At 40.7% G+C, this 8,672-nt stretch overlaps 1 protein-coding gene across 1 annotated transcript in view; it reads left to right on the top strand.

Annotated features, from left to right (window-relative positions):
* Positions 1–2,056: 2,056 nt before the first annotated feature.
* Positions 2,057–8,672, top strand: part of slc16a6b (solute carrier family 16 member 6b) — a 19,940-nt gene continuing 13,324 nt past the window's right edge. Inside the window, exon 1 of the mRNA XM_050069105.1 lies at positions 2,057–2,408. The gene's annotated coding sequence lies outside the window, so the exon portion shown is untranslated. The remainder of the gene's footprint in view (positions 2,409–8,672) is intronic.

Below are 8,672 nucleotides of genomic sequence, written 5' to 3' on the forward strand. Positions count from 1 at the left end.
CTGTGAATATGTGCTAGTCAAAAAACATATGGGTCAGTTTGGCAAAAAGTACCTTAAGGGACTGGTGGTGGGACATGTGACTTAATTTTGTGTCTTTTTTTTTTTTTTTTATCTTCAAAATATTTTTCCTGGAACCTCCCTGAGTGTCTTTGGAGCCCATGCAATGAGCAAACACTTTGGGGGTTAAAAACTGTACAAAATGGTGGGCTTATCAGTAACTTGGTGCGGAACACATTATTAGATTTTAAAAATGTACCCTTATAGGTTAAAGATTGTTAAAAGTTGAAAACGAAATCAGCAACAGCCTTTGGTTTTTTACTATTGTCATGTATGCAGGAGAGAGGAATTAGTTTTTTTCCTGTTTGTTTGTTTGAGTTGTTTTTTTTTTTCACAGGATCTGGTTTGTGCAAACAGTTTATTTTGGGAAAAATTTTAAATGAGATGTGTAGAATAATGTGATTTTTAGTAGCCTACAGAAGCCTTTGTCGTATGGAATTTTAAAATTCAACAATTTCTGTTTTTAACGTTTCCTTGATAAATGATGTAATTCTGGCAATGTTTAAAACAAACATCCTCTTCAAACCCACCAGCAGGATTTGGAGTTCAGAGCGTGTTTAAAATAAACACCACCATTTAAAGTTGTATGTCCCTTCCCTAGGCTAAAATAAAAAACACAAGTCCCTTCCCAATGCTTTAGAACAGGGGTCTGCAACCTTTGCCATTAAAAGAGCCATTTTTGACCAAAAATAATTTGAAAAATATCTGTGTGGAGCCGCAAAACATGTTTGAGCCTTATAATCAAAGTAAATAGCCTATTAAGTCTAAATTAGCGTATACTTATGGTCTAAATAAGCATTTGTTAATATGTTTTACCACAAGGTGGACACTGTGCAGGGCACTATAAATAATTATCTGGTACTTAAATTTTGCAGAGCTGGCAGTGAGAGCAAACAAATCTGTCCACGCACTACTACATTCTCTATTTTATTCAATTTACTTTTTTGGATTTGGCATCCATAGCTAACCAGCCACTGCTATCGAAGTTCAGCAACATTTGGATTCATAGAATGAATTTCCATAGACTTCTTTTCTCAAAGGCTCAAGGAGCCACTGGACAGGGGCTAAAGAGCCACATGTGGCTCCGGAGCCACAGGTTGCCTACCCCTGCTTTAGAATGTTTGACATGCCCACCTATTTTGCACCAGCCCTCCCCTCTCTTAAGTAACGAACAGTCCCAAACTGGTTTTGACACTTTCACCTTACACAAACCTCTCAACTGAATGTGGTAATGTAGCAGACCTGCACATTCTCACATTCTCGAAGGAAAAAAAAGATAAAGGGACAGGGTGGTGGGGTTGGGATGGGGGTGGAGGGGCTTTCGCATGCTCTTCATCTTTTGTTGCCCTTCTTCTTAGCTTATGCTTCTCTTCAGTCCTTCCACATTTTCTCCAAATTGCTCATTTGTGTTACGTGTAAGAGGAAGTCAACACCAAATACACACACAGACACAGGCTCTGTACCGGAATAAACCTCCTTTCAACTGGAATAAACCTGTTCGTCGCATCCGCGCGCCCAGTGTACACATGTGGTTTGCAGCGCGCGCCACAGTGTGCTGAAACAACATTCAGGGCCAACGACAAAATAGTAAAAGTGGACATGCTTTTATGTAAACGTATTGTTTATGGCAGAGTTGTGTGCTCATCTTGTTCACAGTAACCTCCCTGACGCGTACACATGGCAGATGAGTTATTTGCGAATCGTGGCATTCTATGAATTAACAGCCATGAAATAAGCCCATGAATGACATCAAAGCTTACGAATAAAAGACCGTACGACTCCCGTCACATGTGATATTGTGATCACATTCATTATGGCCTACTATAGGCCTATATCACGGTTATTAGTTGCATTTATGTTTGTGGTTAACATTGTTAACGGTTTTTATTATTCTGCGGACCCCACCCCCGGACACTGAATGCGGCATCAGAGCAGCACACGCGGCTGCTGTAGCACGAGACGCAGACGAGGGACGCCCTGCGCGTTCATGAAGCCGAGCGTTTTGCTCGTCCGCGTTCAGAGTGAATACCGGCTTGAGCCGGTAAAGAGCTGCCAAGACAGGCAGGAAATAATTCAGAGAATACAAAAGATGCGGATAGCTTCGGCAGTGCGAAATAGACCATAGCGACATCACCTTTAGTATTCGGGCCCTTTTGTAGCAGCGGGAGCAAGTGGCTTAGATATTACCGTTCTTTCAAGGAATTTAGAAAAAAAAACACGTAAATGATTGCTTCATAAATGGGTCTATAACTAACATTATAGGTAATTTAAAGCGAAAATAAAATGACGACGAGATAGGAAAACCGGCCTTTATACACCAGAGGGCTGCTTTTACCACCTCAACGCTGCCGGTAAGTAAGATGCCAACTTGGCAACTCCAGCTGTAAGATGCCGCCGAGCCTCAGCTCGCTGTGGAGCACAGCGGCAGCAGGCATAGCTGCTCCGCTTCCTATTCAACCATAGTCTTGATGAAAAATAACGAAGGCTCGATAGTTTTCTGCTGTCTGAGAAAAACAAGCCAGAACACAGTTAATTAGCCTACTTGTTACTGGCACATCTGTAAAACAACTGCTACGTCAGGCAGGCAGGCAGGCAGGCAGATAAATCACCTGGGAAGAAAAACAGCAAATTAAAGGCAAATGAATAGGCTATGTAGCGTATAGTCTTCACGCATCTGATGTTAACCCAGCAGGAACTGTTAAACTGCAAGCTGCTGGCTTTCCTGCTGCTGGGATGCGGCACATTGACATCATCCCTCCTCCTCTGCACTGCGGTCTGAAAATGATCTAAAAAAAAGTCATGTTCTGTGTTTTTTTAACAGGGTCGGACATTGTTATAAACATTTATTGCAGTATCATTTGTTTGTGGATTTCAGCTGTATAGCGAATTAATAAATGCTAAGAAAAGTCACTGAACTGTTAGAGATGAAAGCATGTAGCCTATGACATCATTAAAGCAGAACCTGTTCTGCTGCTCAGAGGAAGGGACCACCAAGGGTTGTTTTTGTGCATAATTATTAGATAGCCTCAACAGATTTCTCTGTAGCATTTTAATATTTGTGACACAGGGTGAAGTCAGATAATGTGGGACCTCAGGTAAAATAGGACAAATGGGGCTCTTTGCTTATTAGCAGCCAATCACCGAACATGGTATTGCATTGTTACTACAAATGTGCTTTACAGAAAACATGCATTTTTATTGGTCTGGGATAACTAGTATGGGCAGAGAAAAGAGTCAATAATTGCTGGTTCCAGAACTTCCAGGGTAAGCCATGTGTCATGTTGATTTTCTCATGTTGTAAGAGTTCTGCTGCAATAAGGGTATAACAACAAAAATGGTTGAAGGATGTGGCTTTTTGTTAAATGTTTGACTCAGTCAAAATATTTTCACATTACACTTTACTTTTTATGGGGAAGGGTGAGTAGTTCATGCATTCAGGTAAAATGGGACAAACAGTTCAGCTACAATGGGAAATGTTTCTGAAGTGAAACCAGCTGCCATAAAAGGAATTTTGAATCATAGTCACAGCACCACCTAAATTACAGTTTTTATATTTTGATGTCCTTCTTCTAGCAGGTTAATCAAATCCACTTCAAATTTTCTCATAAAAATGCTAAGACCTTGTTGATACTCAGAAATGAAGCTTTTGACTTTTCATCGAACGCCATGGCTGTGGCGTTGCACCACTTGCCACAAAACAGAAAGATAGTTTTTTAAAAGGCAAGGGATGCTTGAAAACTCTTGAAACTTGGCACACACATCAGAAGTCCTAAAATGTGTTATATATAATTTTGTTCCTCCGATTTGCCAAGGGGGCTTGGTAGCGCCCCCTACAAACTTTCAATGATGCAGACCCGCAATACGTTTCTGTTAGAGGTATGAAAATTGGTAGGCATATGTAACATCCCAAGACGTACAAAAAGCCTCTCAGAGCCGTGTCCTAAACCTAACAGGTGGTCAGCCATTTTGAATTTAGTGTGCCACTTTTGTGCAAACTTCTCCTACAGATTTGATCTGACTGACTTCAAACATTGTCGGTCCCATCTTAAGACCTTGGACATCAAAAGTTGCTTAAAGCTTGAGTTTTTGTCAAAATGTGTGACCGTGGTGAGTTGTCAAATGTCAATGTTTCACTATCAAACAGGAAGTGGGTGTAACTCCAGAATACATAGTCCAGTCTGCCTCACACTTGATATGTTTTATGAGGCTCCAGGCCTGAAGCCAGCTGCATGCACATTAGGTATTGTGATGATCGTGCCACCTACTGGCAACAGGAAGAAAGACTTGTCAGAAAATTATCTTTTGATTTACCTGAAACTTGCATGGCGGGTCTAAAACTGATTCACAGCAATATGACTTATAATAACTTATAATAACGGTATTCTCCAGTGCCACATACTGGACACAGAAAGTGGTACAATATGTGCAATAGGTCAATCCAACGCCAACTCTCTGTGAAGGATATACCATCTCACTCCTGTGTGCAGGGTCTAACATAGAAATGAACAGCATCAGTTGGTGCAAGGGCCCATTTATCGCTGCTTGCAGCTATAATTTGATATTGATATTTGATATATATTTCAAATAGGAAAAAAAGACATGAACGTACAAATAAGCAGACAGAAATAAAGAAAGTTAATTCACAAATAATGACAAGCATAATGTAAAAGCAAATAGTCACTGTATAGGCTAGTTACTTTGATTTGCACATCTGAAAAGGAGTGAGGGGAAGTATAAACCTATTAAATCCCACCCCTTCTTTACAAGTCATTGAGTGAAAAGAAACAAACAACTTCCTATTAACCTATACCTTAGACTTTTCTAACTTTTTATTACCATTTAACTTTGTCACATAAAAATAACCCTTTAATATATGATAGTAATTACCAAATATCTAGAAAATATAAACATGTCTTAGTATATTATATGAATTACCAATTATTCATGACTTACAAAAATAGATATAAATATATAATATCAATAATATTGATAAATATTAATATTTACATACAGTATCTGAAGGCGGCACGGTTGTGTGGTGGTTAGCACTTCAAAGCAAGAAGGTTCTGGTTCGAACCCGGGTTGGGGGAGCCCCTTTGTGCAGAGTTTGCATGTTCTCCCCGTGCCAGCGTGGGTTTTCTCTGGGTACTCCAGCTTCCTCCCACAGTCCAAAGACATGCAGGATAATTGGTGACTCTAAATTGTCAGCCCTGTGATAGTCTGGCGACCTGTCCAGGGTGTACCCCGCCTCTCGCCCGATGTCAGCTGGGATAGGCTCCAGCCCCCCCACAACCCTCAAAAGGATAAGCAGTTACAGAAAATAAATGAATGAATGAATATATATCTGAATCAACTTGACTTTCTATCTTTTTATATTTGAATAAATGAATATAGAAAATATACACAATATGAACATACATCATTCTTCCAGTTTATACATACCCCCAAATACCCATGAACTAATATCTACTTATTTACACATTAATATATAGTTCTTAAGAGGAAAATTATGTGTGTTTATATATATACATATAGGAAATGACATGTACAGGAAATGACATGTTTTTTTACTATGACATATATCTGCTACAAAGTTGACCAGATCCACCTCAAACTTGGTCAAAAAAGCCATAAGACCTGGATGATGATTTATTGTGGAAACTGAGTTTTCATCAAACGGTGTTGCCATGAAGGCGGGGCAAAGGCAGACCTTTCGCCATATCACAACAAATGGCATTAACTTAAGTGCATTTCGTTCAATTTGCCTGAAACTTCACATCCTCCTCAACAGTCTAGGTCTGGACAAGTGTTATGAGTTTCGTCAATGGGCGTGGCAAAATAGCTTGGCCACGCCCTTTAAAGAGCAGCCCCCTCAGCATGTTTGATCAACATACACAAAAATTGGTACACACGTGTATCATGCCCAGATGCTCAAAAAAGTCTCTTGGACCCATTGCCTAAACCCAACAGGAAGTTGGCCATTTTGAATTCTGTGGTCAGTTTTGGTGTTTCCCACGTGTTGAATTTTAACGAACTAGTCCTAAAGATTTTATTCAATCGACTTCAAACCTTGGTCGGTCCCACCGGAAGACCTTGAAGAAGAAAAGTTATTAGTTTTCGTCAATCCGTGTGATTGTGGCAAGGCAACTTAGGTGTACCGCCACGAAATAGGAAGTAGTTTATGACTTTGAGAGAAATTAACTGCAGCGTCAGCTGGCGTCCTGCCAGCACCCCCAAGTTGCACGAAGGTGCAAGAGCCCATTCATCGCTGCTTGCAGCTTTAATTTAAAGTTGTTATTTTTAAGATAAAATAGCCCACTGGTTTTTCTCATTTCCGCAATTACATCGATCACAAGCTAGAGAACGTCCTGTCACCCCCGGGCTACAAAAGATAAGATCAGGGGGAGGAAAATTAATTTAGGGACTAAATTCGGATGAGAGTTGAAAGATAAAAACCCTGCAAACGTTTCAGTGAATAAAAATAAAACTGACTGCACATTTTGAGCCGCACACAGTTCTAATTAAACCTCCTTGACTATGGAGCTTTATCCCTATCTTTATTTAAGAGAGTGGTCTATCAGTTTGAGAGCATTATTTATTGATTTCACGCTCAAAAACCCTGCCCTCGCACTCAAATAGCCTCTGCTTGCGCTTGGATCTACTCTGTTTCTGCTCAAACTGTGTGCTTGCACTCAGATACCATGTTGCTCGCACTCAGATACAATGTTGCTTGCACAGATTTCTTGCTCAAGCTTCGGCTTTTCTCCTCGCGCTCAAAGTGTTTCTGTGCTCGCGGAATTTCTGCTCTCAGATTTCTGCCCTGCACTTGGAATTTTGTGTAACAACCCTGTCAAAATCCCCCAACCAATAGAATGCCAGATTTACTGTTGACCAATGAAATGATCCCTGCCTCCTTGTGGGCGCGCTCACTTTGGTATTAGAGTGTCCCGTTCGGGCGGGTACCCATTAACCGGGTTCATCCACTCCCACCCTCTTCCCCTGTCGGGAGTTATTTTTCAACAGTCACCGGCTCACTATACATTATCCCTTACATATATATACATATATATATATATATATATATATATATATACATATATAGTTATATATATACATTATAGCCTACTGATAACGTCACGACCTCCAGTGTGATATTGCTTTTATACAACAGTTCAACAACAGCTTAAACAGCAATGCTGAGTAAGGAAATGTTAACAAAATGTGATGAAATAAATTATTTAAGTATGTTATGTACCTCCGCGAAAAAAAACCCAGTTCCCCCAGTCTGTTGCCAGGCAACGCAGCACACACGCCAGGAACTCACAAGCTACTTTGTATTTACATTGATCTGCAACTGTGTAACTTCGTCCAGTTTGGCTGATGAAACGTTGGCAAACCTGGATGTTGGCACGGATTCAAACACACCTGGAGGTCTGCACTGAAGATTCCTGGCTTTCCTTTTCCTCGTCCTCTCCTGACGACCACTCATAATTTAATTCAAATATAATTTTGGGGAAAATATCCATCTTCTTGGTGTAACACTATAGTGTCAGTTTGCCCCAATGTAGCGAGTGTGACAGTTGGTGAATTAACGGTTGTATTTATATTTATAATACCTGTGAGCAGAGTGATTTTACTGTTACATGTCCCAGTGATGTTGTACTCTATATCAGCACTCACGCTATATATCTATATAGATATATATATAGATAGATAGATACATATGGCGCACGTGTGTAAATTAACAGTCACTTTATTCTAAAAGTGGTAAAGAAAGCAAGGGGAGAACATTTAATAAAGCCCTGGAGGGTGGGAGTGGATGAACCCGGTTAAAGAGTACCCACCCGGACGGGACGCTCTAATACCAAAGCGAGCGTGCCCACAAGGAGGCAGGGATCATTTCATTGGTCAACATTCTATTGGTTGGGGGATTTTGATAGGGTTGTTACACAAAAAAATCCAAGCGCAGGGCAGAAATCTGAGAGCAGAAATTCCGCAAGCGCACAGAAACAGTTTGAGTGCGAGGAGAAAAGCCGAAGCTCGAGCCGGAAATCTATGCAAGCAACATGGTATCTGAGTGTGAGCAACATGGTATCTGAGTGCAGGCACACAGTTTGAGCAGAAACAGAGTAGATCCAAGCGCAAGCAGAGGCTATTTGAGTGTGAGGGCAGGGTTTTTGAGCGTAAAATCAATAAATAATGCTCTCAAACTGATAGACCACTCTCTTGAATAAAGATAGGGATAAAGCTCCATACTTGACAACATGAACAAACATGGAGGACGAGGAAAAGCAGAGTTACGTCAACATTACCATTTAGTCAGCGTTAGATGGTTTTATGTTTCATGGTAATGTCACAGTTAATGCTAGCTAACAAATCAGCGGGAACTGCCCATTGGTCCGACAGCCCATTGGTTCAACATCCCATTGTTCCGACCATATTAAACCCATTGTTCCGAAGTCCGTTCCGAAATCATCATGATGCCCTGTGGTTAAGGTCTGGTTAGGTTTAGGCACAAAAACCACTTGGTTAGGGTCAGGAAAAGATCATGGTGTGGGTTAAAATGAAAAAGAAAGTGACAAACACATAAGCCGTGAGCCTGCTCCGCCTCAAGC

This window comes from Epinephelus moara, chromosome 18 (genome assembly GCF_006386435.1).
Source record: "Epinephelus moara isolate mb chromosome 18, YSFRI_EMoa_1.0, whole genome shotgun sequence".
NCBI classification, from domain to species: domain Eukaryota; kingdom Metazoa; phylum Chordata; class Actinopteri; order Perciformes; family Serranidae; genus Epinephelus; species Epinephelus moara.